The following is a 20,408-nucleotide window of genomic DNA, read 5'->3' as shown; positions in this document are numbered from 1 at the left end:
TGTCCTCTTCTTTCCCTGATACATAAATGAGTACCTGCACTGCTTCTGGATAGACACAAGAAGGTCTTGTGATATCAGTTCTGTGGTAATGATGAGCACAAATCTTGATCATGCTGAGAAAGAGGCAGGCAATCAAGACCAGTTTCTTCAAAACAGTCAACTGTGGTCAAAGATTTCTCCTTCTTGGGCTCTTGCTGATGATTCCTGGGGAGTTGGTCTCTGACAGGTATTTGTCATGGTGAACTTCTAGTATGGTTACATTTATAGACCAAGGATCGGCAAATTTTTCTGTAAGGAATCAAATAGCAATTATTTTAGGCTTTTTAGGCCATATGATCTTAGTCACAGTCTAATTACCTTAGACACAGATAGCACATTAACAAATGAACATATCTGTGTTTCAATTAAATTTTATTTATGAAAGCAAAGTATGTATGGGCTCAACAAAACCATAGTTTGCCATAGTTACCAAATCTTGCTTCAGAGCAGCAGGTACTATCTAGAATATGGTAGAATTTTTTCCTGTTAAGTCATACACTATCCAGAAAACTTTAGCTTCCTAAGATTTTTATTGAGATTTCCAGATATCATAATCATTTTCCAAAGCATAATGGTCATATCTCTCTAGTGATACTCATCACTTTATATTATATTCACCACCTTCTCCATTTGTCTCTCTTATCAGATAATTGCATATTTACCTGATTGCTTCAAATCTTTGGACTAAGCTTATGTGGGGTTGTTGTTCAATAAGATTTTATTGAAAGAATGAACAATATCCTAGGGAGTGAAATAAATGCATACAGCTGCTAGTTGAAAATGTTTACCCATAGTTTTACTAATCCCAGCAACTGAATTAAATTTTATGTCTACTCATAGACATATAGAAGTGATTCTTATCAAATTCATTATGTAGAATAACTTTTGCATCCTGCCAGTTAGCATTTTCAAACTCGGCAGTTTTTGCCAACAAGTTGAGGAGAAAGTCAAGTCTCTCCAATGAAGAGGGTTCATCCCAAGTTGCCATGTCTTCTGCACGTACAGGTGCTCCCTTCATTGGCTGCTCTTAGAAATATGGAATCATCAAGCTGAACAAAGTCTTTAAAGAGAACACATTTTCTTGCCTCTAGATGGATGAGGCAGCTGGGTGACAAGACAATCTGTTCACTCTGGGGCTGTTGGGATGAAGGCTGTGAGTGGTAGATCACCTGCTTGGCTCCATCAGTATAGCTGGTCCATCTGAGAATTTCCACCCCCAGCCTACTCTGAAGCAAAGGAGCATGGGAAACAATACCTTAGTCCACTGCTCCTTAGAGTTCCTGCAAATCTTGAGATCTTGTTAAAATGATGATTCTGACTCATTAGTACTGGACTGGGGTCTTTCTAACAAGTCCCCAAGTAATGCTGCTGCTGCTGGTCTGTAGACCACAGTTTAAATACCAAGGTCCTAGAGGACAATGACAATAATCAAACAGTATTAGCATTAAAAGAAACATAATTATAGCTTTTAAGATCAATCACTGAATCTTACAGAAGAACCTGAGGCACAGGAATGTGCTCAATGGCTCAGCTGTGCCCACCTCTTTGTGATTCCATGGACTGGGGCCCACCAGGCTCCTCTGTCCATGGAATTTTCCAGGCAAGAATACCGGAGTGGGTTATCATTTCCTTCTCTAGCAGCCTAGGAATATGAAGTGGTTAACCCAAGAAGAGGTTAACCCAAGATCACCAAGAATATGAAGTGGTTAACCCATTCACCAGGAGTGAATGGCAGCACTGATCTCAAGTATGGCCAGTCACCAAGAACAGCAAACTTGACAAGATTCTTTTTTGCATTTTTTGGACCACTTTCTTCCCATGTCGCAAATGATGTTGTTGGTCCACGTATTCTTCAGTTTTATCACTTCATTGTGCACCTTCTTATTTCTAACTGCAGTATTTACATCTCTTTGCTTGCAGGCATTTTCCAAAGCCATCGAAAACCACTCTGCTCATTAGTTGCGCTTAACTGTGGTGCTTGAAAATTAACAGCCTGGGAAGAAGAGCTCAGCATTGATGAGCAAGAGTTGGCCAATTAATACATTGGCATCCTCATTCCTCCAATGGGACAATTTTGAGGCATATTCTACACAGTTTCCCAGATGGCCCAGCAGGAAGGAGCTCCAGTTGCCTGCCATAGGTACCTGCTCATCGTCTTACCTGGTCTTCATTTTCTTTCCCTTGCCGATTCCCCACTTCCCTCCCCCTGATTCCCGCAGCTCCCAAATAAACTGCTTTCACCTAAACCCCAACCAGAATCTAGCATTTAAAATTATGTGATCAATGGTATTTTTCATGTATTCGTGCGGCATTATTATATCTAAAAGAGTATTTAAGAAGGGAGCATTAAATTTGCTTAGTAAATTTTAAAGATAGGTAGATTTATATCAGATGATTAAACACATGCCTGAAGAACTAAAGAATGAAGAAATTTGTCATTCAACTAAGAAGTCACATACAAAGTCCAGTGTTCTTTGATATAACATTCATACATACCTTGGAAATAGGATATGAAAAATGATTTTCCACCAAAGAAGAGCATGGACATATGAAAAAGTAGGTTCATAAGTAAAATCAGTTTCCAGGAAGTCAAACTTAACTTATCGCATGTCAGCTTGCTCACAGACAGTTGATAGCTCCTCACCTCTCTGCCTTGGTATCACCTTTTATCTTATTATGTCCCTTATAGGAAAATCATGATCATGCTCCTTGTGTGTGTGTTCAGTTGTGTCAGCTCTTTGCAACTCCAAGGACAATAGCCTGTCAGGCTCCTCTGTCCAAGGGGTCTCCCAGCAAGAATACTGGAGTAGGTTGTCATTTCCTCCTCCAGGGGATCTTCCCAACACAATGATAGAACCCATGTCTCGTGTCTCCTGCATTGGCAGATGGATTCTTTATCACTGCACCACCTGGGAAGTGTCTCCTTGGTGGTGCTAGGGAAGACTGAAGGCAGGAGGAGAAGCGGGTGATAGAGGATGAGATGGTTGGATGGCATCACAGACTCAATGGACACGAGTGTGAGCAAACTCCAGGAGATAGTGAAGAACAAGGGAAGCCTGGCATGCTGCAGTCCATGGGCTCACAAAGAGTTGGACATGACTTTTGACTAAATAACAACAATTAATAGTTTACATGTTAAAAATCCCTCCTTTTGGAAATAGAGGCTTACTTTTAGTCATCACACACAAACAACCAAAAAAATAAAAAAATTTTTAAAAAAGCAAAAAATAAATACATAAATAAAATAAATAAAATAAAATAAAAAATAAAAAGACTGAAAAAGAAAACTTAGTCTTCACAGAGCTGAGGGGCAAAGTCAACTAAAAAACATTTTCTAAGAACAACTTCATGCACTTCCCTCATCTCTCTGTGATTTAAAAGTAGATCAGGAAAAGCAACAAAACATAAGAAAGATGCCTCCACCGTAAATCTTCATATAGGCTTTCTACTGAGATAATTTGGAAGAAATATAAAAGGTTTCCAAATTAACATCTTACCTGATATAAGGTAATATCAGAGTAACTTAAATGAGTTTCAAAGAGGAAACTAAGTGATAGATTTACTTCAATTACGAATTTTTGTTTGAACATTTTAGAAAGCGATATTAGAGCTTCTTTCTGTCTATAATCAAGGACTTTTTCCTAAAGTCACTAGGGTCCTATGAAGTCTTACCTAAGTTAAATTCTGGAAAATGTAAACATTTACTCGTTTTTCACCTGTGATGTTATTTAAGAAGCTCTGGTTAGTGGTGTGTTCCCAAGATAGTCCTCACTGGGAAAAGTATTTCATCTTTAGCCTTGGGCTGCACTAGCCAAAGCAGCAGCCAATAGCCACATGGACCTATTTAAATATAAGTTAACAGTTTATAAAACTTAAAATACAGTTTTTTCAGTTCAGTTCAGTCACTCAGTTGTGCCCAACTCTTTGTGACACAAAGGACTGCAGCACACCAGGCCTCCCTGTCCATCACCAACTCCTGGAGCTTGCTCAAACTCGTGTCCTTCAAGTCGGTGATGCCATCCAACCATCTCATCCTTTGTAGTCCCCTTCTCCTCCTGCTTTCAATCTTTCCCAGCATCAGGGTCTTTTCAAATGAGTCAGTTCTTTGCATCAGGTGGCCAAAGTATTAGAGTTTCAGCTACAGCATCAGTCCTTCCAATGAATATTCAGGATTGATTTCCTTTAGGATTGACTGGTTTGATCTCCTTGAAGTCCAAGGGACTCTCAAGACTCTTCTCCAACAGCACAGTTCAAAAGCATCAATTCTCCGGTGCTCAGCTTTCTTTATGGTCCAATTCTTACATCCATACATGATTACTGGAAAACCCACAGTTTTGACTAGCTGGACCTTTTTTTAGCAAAGTAATGGCTCTGTTTTTTAAAATGCAATTTATTGAACACATTAATTTCAAGGACTCAGTGGTCACACATGGCCACTGGCAATAGTATTAGGGCAGATTTAGAACATTTCTGTCATGGCAGATACCTCTGCCCAAGGACAAATATCTGAAAAAGTGGAAAGAGAAATGAAGGGAATGGGTTATCTTCTTTACCTTTATCCCAAGTTTGCAAGTACATACTCCCTTTACCAAACATGACCCTAGGCAGCAAAAGCCATAAATCTTTTTGTATCCCTATGGTGTGGGAGAAAGTAAGCTGTTAGCAGGAGTTTATGAGCCTATTACAGGAAATGGCAGATGCTGTCTACCAATCCTATAAACAAACCAGACTTCGGTATCTCATTTCAATTCAATGTAAAAATCCTTTTCATTGTTCTGCATTTTTGTAAGTATCTCATCAGGGAAACAATGTACAAGATACATCACTGCCTTCCTCTATGCTTTTCTTCCATCTATAATTATTATTATCAGGACTCCTGAATATTTCTGGTGCTAATTAACTCTGAACACTTGTAGAGGAAGCAAAGAGGTTTCAGAAATAAAATATTCAAGTCTGCCCAGTGACCAACAGAACCTGGATTATCAAGATTTTAAAATGTTAGAATTTCATTGGTTCATAACATTGTTTGGTTCTCTAAAGTGTACAAAATTTTAAAATCACTGTGATACTATATCTTTGCCACAGTTATGCATAAGAGACATCAGATTTGGTCAAAATTAGTCAGAAACAAGGCACCAAATTGTAACCATTTTTTCATTTAATTGCAAGTAATGGAAGAAAAAGAAGAAAGGTTAATGATGATAACATGCACCACACAGTTTGGAATATGTTTCTACAAGAATCTATATTAAAACTGGGAAGATTGTGTATATCTTCAAAAGAGCCCATTTCAGTTTAAATCATCTTTCTTTCCTTAAACTTCCTAGTTATTAATTTTTCCCCACAGTGGTTCTCTCTTGCTCTCTCTCTCTCATTTTGTTTTCAATTCTTAATCAAAAGTTAAATATGTTCTAGTTTCTGAGCCCATAAACAATGACAACATCCTTCAATTGGAAAGGAAATAGCACCCTAGGCATGCACATCAGATTACCCTGGGATACCTGTGACAACCCTTCTCGATGACTGTTTCCTGCCAGGCACTTCTGGCCAACGTCCCCAGCAAGCTCTCCTGCTCCAAAGCTTGTGCCATAGTCATCAGCAACAGAAACCACCCCAGGAGCAGAAGCCAACTTGCATCCATACTTAACCCAGACTTCCTAACCATATCACATCACAAAACCATACCATAGTGCATCTGGCACAGATTTAAGCCCAAGCTGGCAGTATTTTATATGGAAAAGAAACCCAAGACTGAATTAACACACCACGAGGTTGTCTTTGCGAGTTATAGATGTAGTGCAGAGGCATGTGGAGTGAAGCCCACAATCGCCCACGGACCTTTCCTTAAATGAAAGCTGGGCTGCCTACATCCAATGAGCTCCTGGGGAAAATTTCAGCAAGCAAACAAAATGCACAGAAACAACATCCACCCCCGGCTCTGTCACCTTACCTTCTGCTTGCCCCACGGTAGGTCTTGTTACTTGGAAACTTTTTTTTTTTTTTGGCTTATATGAAACAAGTATTTGAGCCATCTTTCAGATGGGAAACCAAATTAGTAACAGGCTCTAACCCTTTCCTTAACCTGTAATTCCAAGTTGCTCTTACCTCCAGTTTCCAGAGTGAGCTAGATCTCATCTCAGCAAGTCTGGAGTGCCAAAAAGAAGTCTGGATTTCAGGAACCATTACTTCGCATCAGAATACAAATTCATCATTTATAGGTGGGATTTCAAGCTGCTTTCCTACTCCAGAGACTCACCTTCCAAAACACTGAAATAGTGATTGGAAAGCTGATTTAGGAGCATGAATCAGGAAGGAGAAGGCAGAAAAACAGTAGAATCCCAATAGCTTTCAGGGATGATTAATTAATGTATACCATTACACAGCTGTATTGTTGTAATTAGAATTATCAGCAATAGTTGTACTTTTTTCTAAAAATAATTCTGGTAGAATAGTCTGATACTAAGATGAACCATATATAATCAGAAAATCCCTGGGAAAGGAACAAGGAAATCTGAGAAATCTTAGAAGAAAATAGGGTTGAATTTTTAATAAATTTGGAACAATTAAAGTCATTCTGACAAAGAATATAGATACCAAAAAGAGAAAAAAATTTGAAACAAGTAAAAATTGCTTACATAATTAATAAAATGTTTATTGAATTAAATTAAAATCAAATGGCAAGAAGAAAAAACATCCTGTATGTAAGTTGTGACAGTTTCAAAATTACTGTCACCATGTTTATAGTTTATTCACACTACTCAGTCTCATTAAATGTTGCAATGTGCATGATGCTAACTCACTTCAGTCATGTCCAACTCTTCATGACCCTATGGACTGTGGTCCACCAGTCTCCTCTGTCCAGAGGATTCTCCAGGCAAGAATACTGGAGTGGGTTGCCCTGCTCTCCTCCAGGGTATCTTCCCAACCTAGAAATCAAATCTGCATCTCTTATGTCTCCTACATTGGCAGACCCTAAATGTACCACTAGTGCCACCTGGGAAGCCCTATAAGTTGCAAAACATGTGACAAATCGCTAGCTTCTTGAATTGAGTTCACCCAAAAATGGATAGGAATGAGTCAAATGATTACTTTTAAAAGATACATAAAGGTAACTTTTGTAAAAAAAAAAAAAAAAAAAAAAAAAAAAAAAGAAATACAGACAGCAAAATAAAGCTATAAGAAGGTGCTCAAAATCACTTATTTTTTTAAAAGTCAATGAAGACAATGAATTAAAAGTTAAAACTTTTACCAACAAGATTGGCAAAAATTTAAATTCCTGAGTTGCCACAGTGTTGAAGCAGTATCCTGAACTGCTGAGGTCCCTGTAAGGGGTACAACATTTTTGGAGGGAAATTTAACAAAATTCCCTCTGGATGTGCATTTTCTTTAACCTAGAAATCCTCCTACTAAAATCTGTCCAACAAATCAACTCACAAAAGTATCTATCTACCTATTTATTTTAGCTTTGTATACCATAGCCAAAAAACTAGGCAAACTGAATGTGCAGTAACTGGGACTGTCTAGATTACATTTCTAAACATCTATTGCATCAGCACCACTGTAACACTGGTCCAAAAGATGAGCTACAACTATACCCTGAGATATTAGGTCAAAACACAAAAGCAGCAATTTCAAATAGTTCAATATAGTAGGAAAGATGACCTAGATGTATTACTGGGGTGGGGGGGAGGGATTTTATACAGAAAAATGTAAAGTACTGTAGAGTAGGAATCGTTTGTATACTTTTAAAGAGCATGCATAGGGGTGTGCCTGTATATTCTCTTCCCCCAGACATATACAAGAAATGGTTAATAATGACTATGGGGTTAGGGGCACAAGGAATGGATATAACTGTTGATTTTCATCTTGTACCTTTCTGTATAGTTTGATGTTTTTAATGTTTGTATGTAATACTTCTACTGAAAAAAATGAAAATGAAATTCCCCTGGCAACCTTGCTGAAATGCAATTCAGTGAGAAGGAATTAAATCAACCTTCAGCTTGAAAGAGCTGTCTTCTGTTGAATGGCAGGGCCACAAAAGAAGCTCATTACCATCTCCTTCAAACCCAAAGAAAGGGGTAAATATGGTCCTTGAGCATAAACAGTAATTATCCATGCATTTCCCTTGCAACTTCTTTATAAAGATTTCAGGAGAATGAATTACAGGGGATCGAGTTTCATGTAGCCTTATTTGCCCAATGCAGGTGAAATTCTGAGCCATCTTTGATCCAGGTGGCATAGATACACAAAAACCACAACAGCCAGGGCACATATCTTGTTAGTTCCTAAATCTGCCAAAATAAGGAATTTACCAAGAGAGGTAAAATTTCCTTTCTTTTCCATGTGTAGCTTAGAATACGTCTTTACTTTAAAAGGATGTGTTATGAAACCAAATGCATGTACAGGTCTTCTGATTTTTAAACTTAGTCTCATGATGGTGCGTTTAAAAAAAAAGGATATTTTTAAACTGTTATTTAAAAATAAGTTTAAGTTTATAGAAAAGTTGCAGGAAGAGTTTTAAAAAATGCATACAATTTCTATCAAGTTTATATATTGTTAGTACTTTGTCTCACTTGTTTTATCAGTTACTCGTTTTTATACATTCCTTGGGGGCTCAATGGTCAAGAGTTTGCCTGCCAATGCAGAAGATCCAGGTTTGATTCCTGAGTCAAGAAGATCCCCTGGAGAAGGAAATGGCAACCCACTCCAGCATTCTTGCTTTGGAAATCCCACGAACAGAGGAGCCTGGTGGGCACCCACGGGGTCGCAAGAGTCAGACATGACTTACCAACTAAAACAGCAACAAAACATGCTCTTCTCGGTCTCCTCTTTTCTTTCTTACATCAGTGTAAGTTGCTACATGCTGACCCTTTACTCCTAAATACTACTTCAATGTGTATTTCCCAAGAATAAACTATTCTCTGACATAACCACAGTCAGTTGCCAACCTCAGTAAATTTAACATTGACACCATACTCTTCCTCTTCTACCATCTCTTTTCTAGTTTTGTCAACTGACCCACCCAGTCATGTCCTTTGTAGTGTATTTTTCTCTCCACTTCAGGATTGAGTGAACCATTGTCATTTCTGTGACAATTTTAATTTATCAAAATGGTATCACTGACTGTATAGTTGGAAAGAGGTGTGTAAGTTTGGTTCTTTCAAATGAGAACCGGCTGACTGAAAGCCCCTTCAGTCAGCTTTAATTTAAAACAGTTCTTCAGTCTTTCTTTATCTTTCAGGACTGAATTTTTTTTAAAGAATATGGCCTTTTTGTTAAAAAAATGTACTGTTCCTTATTTAGAGCTTCTCTTTGCTCTCACGTTTAGACTCAGTTTACATAGCCTCAGCTGGAATCTCACCAACAATATATGTCTTTTTATACATATCACATCTGGAGGACATACAATGTCCATCTGCCTACATTTATGATATTATTTTCACCAAGGTGGAACTGATTCCTCCACTCTGTACTTACTATTTGTCTCTTTACCTAAAGGAGAGACACATTTAAACTATATTACTATCCTGCTGCTGCTGCTGCTGCTGCTAAGTCGCTTCAGTCATCTCCAACTCTGTGCGACCCCATAGACAGAAGCCCACCAGGCTCCCCCGTCCCTGGGATTCTCCAGGCAAGAACACTGGAGTGGGTTGCCATTTCCTTCTCCGGTGCATGAAAGTGAAAAGTGAAAGGGAAGTCACTCAGTTGTGTCCGACTCTTAGCGACCCCATGGACTGCAGCCCATCAGGTTCCTCTGTCCATGGAATTTTCCAGGCAAGAGTACTACTCCTCATTAACTTCCTATAATAACTTTGTGCTTAAATATTTTAACAGAAAGACCTTAGAATCCAAAAGAAATTCCTATCAGAAATATATTGTCCAAAGTGTAAAAACTGGTAAGGTTCTACTCTCAAAATAAATGTATAGATATAGGTTAATATCCTAATGGGAATGAGATCTGAAAAGTGGCAAAAACCAAAGCAGTAGATTTTCAGTATGTTTGTGTTTTCCTTTAAATACTAAGCTACAATATTATTTTTAAAAGTGGTGTCAATAATATGTAACTTTAAGGGTTATTGTGAAAATTAGAGATACATTATGTTCCTAAGAGAGTACTTGACATGTTACAAGTTTCACTAAAGGGGAGTCAATGAAAATCTGTATTGAAGATACTTTACTTTCAAAGAATTAAAACATTCCATAATAAAATTATACAGGAAGGTAACACTATGGACTAAAATCATTGTACTAAGTTAAGGGTGAATGATTCTGTGTATAGGGAATCATTAGCCCATAAATGCGGGTGTGATATTTAAGATCCCTAGTTAGCCAATGAACTGATACATTTTAGTTGTTCTTGAGAAATACTGGGGGCTGCAGGATGAATGAACAATTACGAAAAAATCTTAACAATTATGAAAAAGGCTAAAATCCCTTGGAAGAGGGAATCTAATGTAAGAGATAAGTTCCCAAGAAGAAAATAAAGAGCAGAAGGATGAAATGTGGCTTCCCAGGTGGTCCAGTGGTAAAGAATCTGCTGCCAATGTAGGATAGTCAGGAGACCCAGGTTTGATTGCTGGGTCAGGAAGATCCCCTGGAGAAGGAAATGGTAACCCACTCCAGTATGCGTGCCTGGAAAATCCCATGAACAGAGGAACCTGGCAGACTATAGTCCATGGGGTCACAAAGAGTCAGACACGACTGAGCGCACACATGCACACGTGCACACACAAGGATGAATTAAAAAATAATAAATTGGACTTCATCTGAATTCAAAACTGCTGCTCATCAAAGACACCATTAAGAAAATGAAAAGTCAAATCAAGGATTGGAGGAACACATTTGCAATGCATTTGACAAAGAACTTGAGCATTCAGTTAGTTTCCAATGGCTGCTTTAACAAATTACCACAAATTTAAACCAACACAAATGGGTTGTGTTGTAGGGTGAGTGTACAGGTGGATTGGATCAACCCTGTGCTCTGGTGTCAACCATCCCAGGCTCTCACTGGTGCTCTTAGGGAGAATCCACTTCCAAACTCATTCAGGTCACTGGCAATTTTCAGTTCCTTGAGACTGTTAAGCTAAAGACCTCATTTCTTGGCTGGCTGTCGACCAGGACCCTCTTTGAGCTCCTTCAGATCCCCTCTATTCATCACGTCATCCTCTCTATCTGTAAGCCAGAAAGAAGGTGTCATATCCTTCTTATGCTTCACATCTCTCTGACTTTTCCTTCTGCCTCATCTCTTCTTCCTCCAACCAGAGAAAATTCTCTGCTTTTAAGGGCTCCTGTGATGAGATTGGCCCATCCAAATAATCTAAAGAAATCTCCCTATTTTCAGGTCCCTGACCTTAATTCTGTCTGCAAAATCCCTTTTGCCATATAAAGTAACATATGCATAGAATCCAGGGATTTAGAACATGGACATCTTGGGTAGGTTGGAAGATAAGGTTAATATCAAGCATGTCAGTTGTTGAAACTTTTGTATCCATAATCATCTTTCGTGGGCTTGATTTGTCAGTTTCTGGGTAGTGTGTAAAAATATCCCTATACGATGATGGGTTTGTCTATTTTCTCCTTGTATTCTCCAGTGGATGCCTTTTCATCTCAGTTTTTCCACTGGTTTCATTTTGTGTTTGTCTGTCTTTTAGAGATAAAATATATTATTCATTTGGCTGTTTTTTTATTGTTGTTGTATACTTATTTTAAATAGTCAAGTTAATAATTTTATATAGGAGAGTTTAATCTACTTGCATTTATTCTGGACCATGAGTTCTTTCATTTGTCAAAAAGGAGATAATAACATTTGTAGATGTTCAGTTGCTCAGTTGTGTCTGACTCTGTGGACTGCAAAGCCTCCATGAATTGCAGCTCACCAGGTTTCCCTGACCCTCATCATCTTCTGGAGTTTGCTCAAACTCACATCCATTGAGTCGGTGATACCATCCAACCATCTCATCCTCTGTTGTTCCTTTCTCCTCCTGCCTTCAATCTTTCCCAGTATCAGTGTTTTTTCCAAGAAGTCGGCTCTTCACATCAGGTGGCCAAAGTATTGGAGCCTCAGCTTCCACAACAGTCCTTCCAATGAATACTCAGGATGGATTTCCTTTAGGATTGACTGATTTGATCTCCTTGCTGTCCAAGAGACTCTCAAAAGTCATCTCCAATACCACAGTTCAAAAGCATCAATCCTTTGGCCCTCAACCTTCTTTATGGTCCAGTTCTCACATCTGCACATGACTAAGGGAAAAACCATAGCTTTGACTAGATGGACCTTTGTTGCAAAGTAATGTCTCTGCTTTTTAATATGCTGTCTAGGTTCATCATAGGTTTTCTTCCAAGGAGTAAGCATCTTTTAATTTCATGGCTGCAGTCATAGTATTATATGTAATAGTTATCTGAATTAAATTCTCCCATTCCTGTTCATTTAAGTTCCCTGATTCCTAAAATGTCTATGTTCACTCTTGCCATCTCCTGTTTGGCCACTTCCAATTTACCTTGATTCATGGACCTAACATTCCAGGTTCTTAAGCAATATTGTTCTTTACAGCATCAAACTTTACTTTCACTACCAGAAACATCCACAACTGGGTGTGGTTTCCGCTTTGGCTCTGCCTCTTCATTCTTCCTGGAGTTATTTCTCTGCTCTTCTCCAGTAGCATATTGGGCACCTAACTACATGGGGAGTTCATCTTTCAGTGTCATATATTCTTGCCTTTTCATACTGTTCATGGGGTTCTCAAGGCAAGAATGCCAAAGTGGTTTGCCATTCCCTTCTCCAGATAATAACGTAACTTACCTCAAAATTACGCGACAATATTAGACAGTCCTTAACACAGTGTTTTCCTGGAACACTGCACACAATAAACTTTATTTTGTTTATTTATTCAGCAAATATTACGTTTCTTTAAGTGCCAGGCCCTGGGTATATAAAAATAACAAGCCAGCTAAGTTTCTGTCTTCATGGAAATTCTTTCCTAATGTGGAAAACTGAAAAATGAGTGAACACACATAAGTATAAAATCAATGCAAACATTATAAAGGAAATGTCATGACTGGGACAGAGCAAAACAGGTAGGAAAATCCTCAGAAATGTTCTGGGAAGAATAAAAATTGAGAAATTGAGTAGGAACTCCGTTATTTATGTATAAAATATACTGACTGACCAGTTTGTTCAGGTTTTCCTTAAAGGTAAGTTCTACATATATAAAAGCATTTGTGAAATTTCAATTAAAGAGCTAAAGTGGTGAATCTTGGGCTGAGAATGACAGCTGTCTGAGGAAGAGGGATTTAGAGTTGGTTGGGTTTCATGCCCTTTTTGTTATTGGCTCACAGGGATGTGCGAGAGCTATCATTCACATGGAGATGCTCTTGTTTTCTAATTTCATACAGGCTCACCTGAATGGTGCTGTCATGTCCACAATTGCCAACTCACCACATGAACTGCCTCCCCAGGCACTGTGCAGGGAAGAGACACAGTTGATCCCAGGTTAGGCGTCTTTCCTGTGTTAATCTGGTAGCAATGAGTAACTTCTACTTTCTTGATGCACCCTGTGAGGTTAAAATTTGAAACAGGAGAATATTTTAAGGGTAATTGGGCTTCCCTGGTAATCCAGTGGCCAAGAATTCACCTGCCAATGCAGGGAACATGGGTTCAGTCTCTCGTCCAGGAAGATCCCACAAGAGACAGAGCAACTAAGCCACAATTACTGAGCCTACACTCTAGAGCCCATAAGCTGCAACATCTGAGCCACATGCCACAACTATTGAAGCCCTTGCCCTCTACAGCCTGTGCTCCTCAACAAGAGAAGCCACTACAATGAGAAGCCCGTGTACCACAACAAAGAGTGGACCCTGCTTTCTGCAACTAGAGAAGGCCTGCGCACAGCAACAAAGACCCCAAAAATAAATTGACTTTTAAAAATTAAAGATAATCTACTTCTACCCTCTCATTTTACAAATGCAGTGACTGAGATTCAGAGAGGCAAAGAACTTGCCCACAGTCACACAGCAAAAACCTCATGAGCTTTCAGTAGTCTTTCTACTCATTTTACTGGCAAATGGAAAAACCAACATAAGATTTCCACAAACTCACCTTTTATGGAGTTTATGCAAAAATCAGAGAGACAAAACTTCTCATTATTTGTAAATTAATCAACACCCATCTGAGAGCAAAGGATGCAAATTAATAATTACAACCCTATTTCCCAAACTACATTTAATAAGAATTGTATGCATTCCTAAACATGGATCTACTCAATTTTCAAAAGAAAGTTAGAATTTCTAATGTTGTCTAATAGCAAACCTGTGTCTCTCATTTGAAATTTGATATAGCATATAAAATATGTTAAGAATCTTGTGAGTTTCTAATCCTTCATTTCCTTGATCAAATAATTATATGTGCTTTTTGAGGTTTAAGAAAAGTTTTTACTATTTTAGAATGTATTAAAATGGTTGAAAGTTGGAAAAGAACCCAGAGAACTAGTGAAAGACATGCTTCAGAAAGATGAGAGGGAAAATTTCATGGATCATAAGACTGAAATTAACCTCTGATTAGAATAAAAAAATTCTGAAGGAAGAAAACAGTTGAAACTAAAAACAAGATTGCTATAGGAATTAAACAGTAAAAGTACCAGCGATGAATAATCAACAAATAGTAGTGAATATGGAAGAGTGTAATGTGAGAAATACATTTTGAGTGTTGCAAGGCAAGACAATTCAAAACATAAGTACATACACTAAATACTGCCAAGATGTACAGTTTTCATCTGATCTACTGCCTATAAAGAAAGACTCCTGAGTTTATAAAAGTGGCTTATGAAGACAAGATTGCTGAAGATAAGTCATTGAGCATGTAATTGAAAGTAAAACCCAGGAACGCTTGGTCATTATTTGACCTCAACCTCTGAATCCAGTCTTGGCCATTGGTACCACGTCTTTTCAAAATCACATCATTGTAAACTAATGAATACATATTAAGAGTTAACCTTTTAGTAATAACTACTACATATTAGTGAATCATTACCATCACTACAACACAGTTTATTTACTGGCCTTTCACAGTGACTATCATATGGAGCCACGTAACAATGAGACAAATCTTTTAAGCTACTATTATTCAAGGGAGTGCTATCTTTCCAATTAGCACCTTGGAATTATACAAAATATAAAATTAATACTAATTACATGTTATATAATACCAAATAAAATTTATTATTATTGATTCTAATATTAATTTTCTCCCTACTTATCCAAATCCTTTAAAGACACTATCTTTTAAAATTATCAGAACTCTAAAATATAGTAACTTTCATCTTGTGCTGTGCTTACTCGCTCGGTTGTGTCCGACTCTTTGTGACCTCATGGCCTGTAGCCCACCAGGTTCCTCTGTCCATGGGGATTCTCCAGGCAAGAATACTGGTGTGGGTTGCCATGCCCTCCCCAAGGGGATCTTCCGAACCCAGAGATTGAACTCAGATCTCCTGCATTGCAGGCAGATGCTTAATATCTGAACCAGCAGGGAAGCCCAACTCTCACCTTAGGAGTGCATAAAATGAATTAAATATAGTAGCAAAATATATCATTTTGGCCATTAATTCTATCATATATTTTGCACCTATTTTGCAGAAGATACCATAGCAAGGATTTTAGATACACTGTCTTAGTTAATTATCAATACAACCCTGCACAATAGTAATTATTACCCAAATCTTACAGTTGAAAAAAATGAGACTCAGAAAAATGAAAGTACTCACCAAAACCTTATAATTTATAAGCGATGGGACCAACATTTTTCTTATTGATTGATATAATCACTTTAACTTATTTCACTGATACTGCCTCTGATTCAAATAGATTTGGCACTGCCTAAATCTGCTGCAGAATAAAATTAACTCTATTACTGTCAAGTTCTGCTCTGGACCTCTCTTTCTTCTTTCTCTTACACATTCACTCTTCACAAGGGTGCCATGGTAACCTCTTTACCATCCACTTCATGTCTCTTTTCAAACTACATGTAAATGTGGTTCCCAGAGGCACATACTGAGAGTGAAGAAGATATGCCCTATTGCTCTTACCACAAGATTGATCTGGAAGGTGGGGTTATCAATCAAATCATAGCGACTTCTGGGAATTCTCTAAGAATTCCGGGACACTGCCTCTTATGTTCTGAGTCATGACGCAGGATGTGAATGTAGTGCCATGATAGCTTCTGTGGTACAATTACAAAAGCAATATACATAAGAAGACTGAAATTAGGGAATCACTGACAAGAGCTTGAACACTGAACAAACCAGGCTTAAGGCTTATAAGCTTTCCAAATGCAAAAACCAATGAAAGTGTAGTTGCTCAACCATGTCCAACTCTGTGACCCCATGGACTGTAGCCTACCAGGATTCTCCATCCACTGGATTTTCCAGGCAAGAGTACTGGAGTGGGTTGCCATTTCCTTCTCCAGGGGATCTTCCTGACCCAGGGATCGAACCTGGGTCTCCCGCATTGTAGGCAGACACTTTACCATCTAGGCCACCAGGGAACCACCTTAAATTGTTAAAGTCAGTTTGGATTGGGTCTTCTCTCTTAGTTTAAACCAAAAGCATTGTGATAAAATCTCTTGCTCTTCTGTTTGGCATATCTTCATCCTCTCCCTTCCTTCATTGTTATAAAGATGAACCCAAACCACATTCTGAGCAACCCCCAGAAAAATGTTACACTAAAGTTGTGGTCCCAGGATGGAGGGACTGTGCAGTGTGATCCCTGGGCATGAATCATTAAGGTTTCAGGACACCATGTTTTATAAGCAACACTGATTGACACTCAAATAGAAGTTTCAGCTGCCAGGAGTCCAATAACCTTCACATTAATGAACATTGGCACTAGTTCACTTCTCTGAATATCTTTAAATTTAAAAATATATATACGTTTATTTTTAACTGGAGGATAATTCTTTTACAATGTTGTATTAGTTTCTGCCATATATCAACATGAATAAGCCTTCGATATACATACGTCCCCTCCCTCTTGAAACTCTCACCCCACCCCACCCCTTTAGGTTAAAGCAACCTTCTTTCACCTCGCCCTGCCTCCAAATTCTCACTTTTGGAAAGCAATGATGAAAATCAAAGTCCAAGTCTTGGATTTCATAATTTCTCTGAAACCTGTTGACCAAAGATTGAAAAGTAAAATGAGGTTAAAATCTAGGTCAGGGTAGAATACTGCCCCCGGTCCCATATTCCAAAACCTGGGGTTTTCCACAGGTCAGTAGTCAAGAATTGCCAAATGAAGTCAAGAAGATTTCCTTCAAATATTTTAATATGTTGGAAAGAAAGCATTGCTAGAAACCCCATTGTTCCATTCCAGAAGTATCTATGGCAACCATTTTGAGCCGCTAACTTTACAGATAGTTATTTGTGTCACCAACTGACGGCGTTGTCCGGCCACTCCTTAATATTGTCTAGACACCTTTCCCTTGGATTTCCTTCAGAATGTTCCCTGGCATACTCGCCTCGTAAATTTCCACTCTTCCAGCTTCGATTGTGGTAGTTTCATTAGTTAAAGCACAGCTTTCCCAGCAAACAGATCAGTGTGCATTTGATTCCACTTCCCCCAATCACTCCAAATAGCCCAAGCGCTATTAGTATTTCATATTGCCACCTAACTTTATTGCAACCTAGTTCTTTATGGCCTCAGATGGTTCTTCATTTTGTGAAAATGTGCTCTAATGCTAACACAGCGAATCTTTTGAGCCTCAGATGAGTGTTCCGACCCTACTAGAATCAGACTGGAAGCGTCTCAAGGGCACAGATGGCTTTGAGAATGGATTGCCTGAGTAGGAAATTGGAAAAAAAAGGAGGAGAGAGCTGCTGGAATAATTATCTCTGCAGACTCCTGGTGAATTATTGCAGACTGGCTATGTCTTTTGCAAACTTCTAACTCCTGTCTGCTGACCCTTTCTGCATAGCCATCTCTGTTCTCCATTCTGACAACTGTGTTTTCCCATTGCTCCTTCAGGCCAATATGAACAGTAAGTCATATTATCATTAAAATAAGAAAATAAACTTAGGAGTATTAAAATAAACCATAGGAGTATTACACAAATCCTTTCTTCATACCATGTCTTGTTGTTGCTTAATAGCTAAGTTGTGTCTGACTGTTTGCAACCACAAGGACTGTAGCCCTCCAGGATCTTTTGTTCATGGGATTTCCTAGGCAAGGATACTGGAGTGGGTTGCCATGCCCACCTCCAGGAGATCTTCCTGACCCAAGGATCAAACCTGCGTCTCTATATGTCTCCTGCATTGGCAGTCAGGTTCTCTACCACTAGTGCTATCTAGGAAGCTGTCTTAGCTTGGGTTCTTCCAAAAGTGCAGTCTGAGATAAGGACTTGAGTGCCGGTATTTATTTGAGAGGTGAACCCATAAGGAGTAGGAATGATACCACAAAAATGAACTAAGGAATGAGGGAAGTCAGTTAAAAGGTGAATTGATGTATTTACATTGTGGGCAAGGGGGCTCCATCTTGTGAGGTCCCTCTAAGAAATGGAATAGAACATGCGGTGGCCAAGATCCAAGGTCTTCTGACAGAATGTGGGACACAAAGCTAATCTCTACACATCAGGAACTTCCTGGACCTGGGATAAAATGAACTTGATAAGTGGATGCTCTTATTCCTGGAATACCAACCACAAGGCCAGGGCCATTTCATTTAAGAAGACGATCTATGAACAGTACATGTGAAAGAATGCTTTGCTTCATTTTAATACCTTGCTCCCTGTCCTGAAATTGTATGCTTGGAATTTCATAATATATCTGTTAGACAAGAGAGGAAACCCACCTCCCAGGGCCTCAAATGAGAAAGGAAAAGTGGTAAATGAATGTCACTAAGGTCAACCATCTGCTTATTAAAGAGAAAGTCCAGTTTCCTCTGCCCCTGGGAAGCTGTAACCTGGCCATGCCCACAGATCTCTCTGGTGAATTAACTTCTGTTTTTCTTATTTAAGGGGTTGAGGGGTGGGGCAGGTCTCTAGTCTTTGGACATTTGAAACAAGAAGAAGCCTCTCTGACAGAGGCTAAGGATCCCAAACTAATAGCAGCTGATTATAACCTACGTTACTTTGAGAAGAAAATAAAAGCAGTTTTATGGGAAAGGCCAGGGACGGGGAATATGTTGCTTGATTTTTATGTCTTAGAATGTATAGTTTTTAACTCACTGCATTTGGAAGATGCAATTAATCAATTAGAGGGTGGGCAAAATAATTTATTCTTCCCTGGTAGTCATAAGAATTTCTGATGAAGAGGGCTCATGCTCTTCTATCCTCACTAATAATTTGAAAGAAAGACACAAGAGAGACTTTGGCAGACAGTTGTAGGACTGAAAACAGAGTGCTGGAGGCACTATAGGATTTGTGTTTGTTCCTTTTTTCCAGTAAATATTTTTCAATATTTACTACCTGTCCAACACTGCCCTAATTTCAGAAGATGCAACAGTAAAGAAAATAAACACATATATGAACATTTTTTCCTCATTTTTAATTTTCTTCTATAGGATACCAAATTATGCCAAATTGCTCTTAGGGCTGCTTCTGCATTAACCTGTTGTTCTCAGGGCCCTTCCCTGTGCCTCCTTCTGCCTTTAGCCTGCTTCCTCCCCTCCACCCCTTCTGCAAACAGGCAGAAGGACCCATTTACCCAAGGGATAGCCTCTCTCAAGTTTTTGTGGATCTATAATTAAGGTGGGTTCATGCAATTTTCAAGAACAAATAAGTGAGTGATTGAGAGCTTATGCTGTCATTAGAAGAAAATTAAGAAAAAAAAAAAGATAATCAAGCCAAACACCTTGGGAAGTAGCTAGCTAGTAGCTAGTGTTATGGACCACATACTTTTTTGTTTTGCTTTCTATAGCCTGAGAAATATTCTGAAGAATATTATGCAATAAAAATTAGCCCCCTTGGGGGAACCGAGTTCTAGCTGGTTTTCCCACTGGCTGGTGATCCACTTCAGATGGAGGGTGCTGTTCTGAACAACAGCGCAGACAGGTTCCTGGTCCTGACCAGTCTCTATCCACAAAAGGCTGAATTGCAGACACTGGTCAAAGTTATGTGTTTTTCAGTAGTTGTGTGTGGTTGTAAGAGTTGGACCATAAAGAGAGCTGAGCACTGAAGAATTGATGCTTTTGAAGTATGGTGTTGGAGAAGACTCTTGAGAGTCATATGGACTGCAAGGAGATCAAACCAGTCAATCCTAAAGGAAATCAGTTCTGAATATTCATTGGAAGGACTGATGCTGAAACTGAAACTCCAATACTTTGGCCACCTGATGCGAAGAACTGACTTATTTGAAAAGACCCTGATGCCGAGAAAAACTGAAGATAGG

This window comes from Muntiacus reevesi, chromosome 2 (assembly GCF_963930625.1).
Source record: "Muntiacus reevesi chromosome 2, mMunRee1.1, whole genome shotgun sequence".
NCBI classification, from domain to species: Eukaryota; Metazoa; Chordata; class Mammalia; order Artiodactyla; family Cervidae; genus Muntiacus; species Muntiacus reevesi.
Note: the sequence above shows the minus strand (reverse complement) of the source record.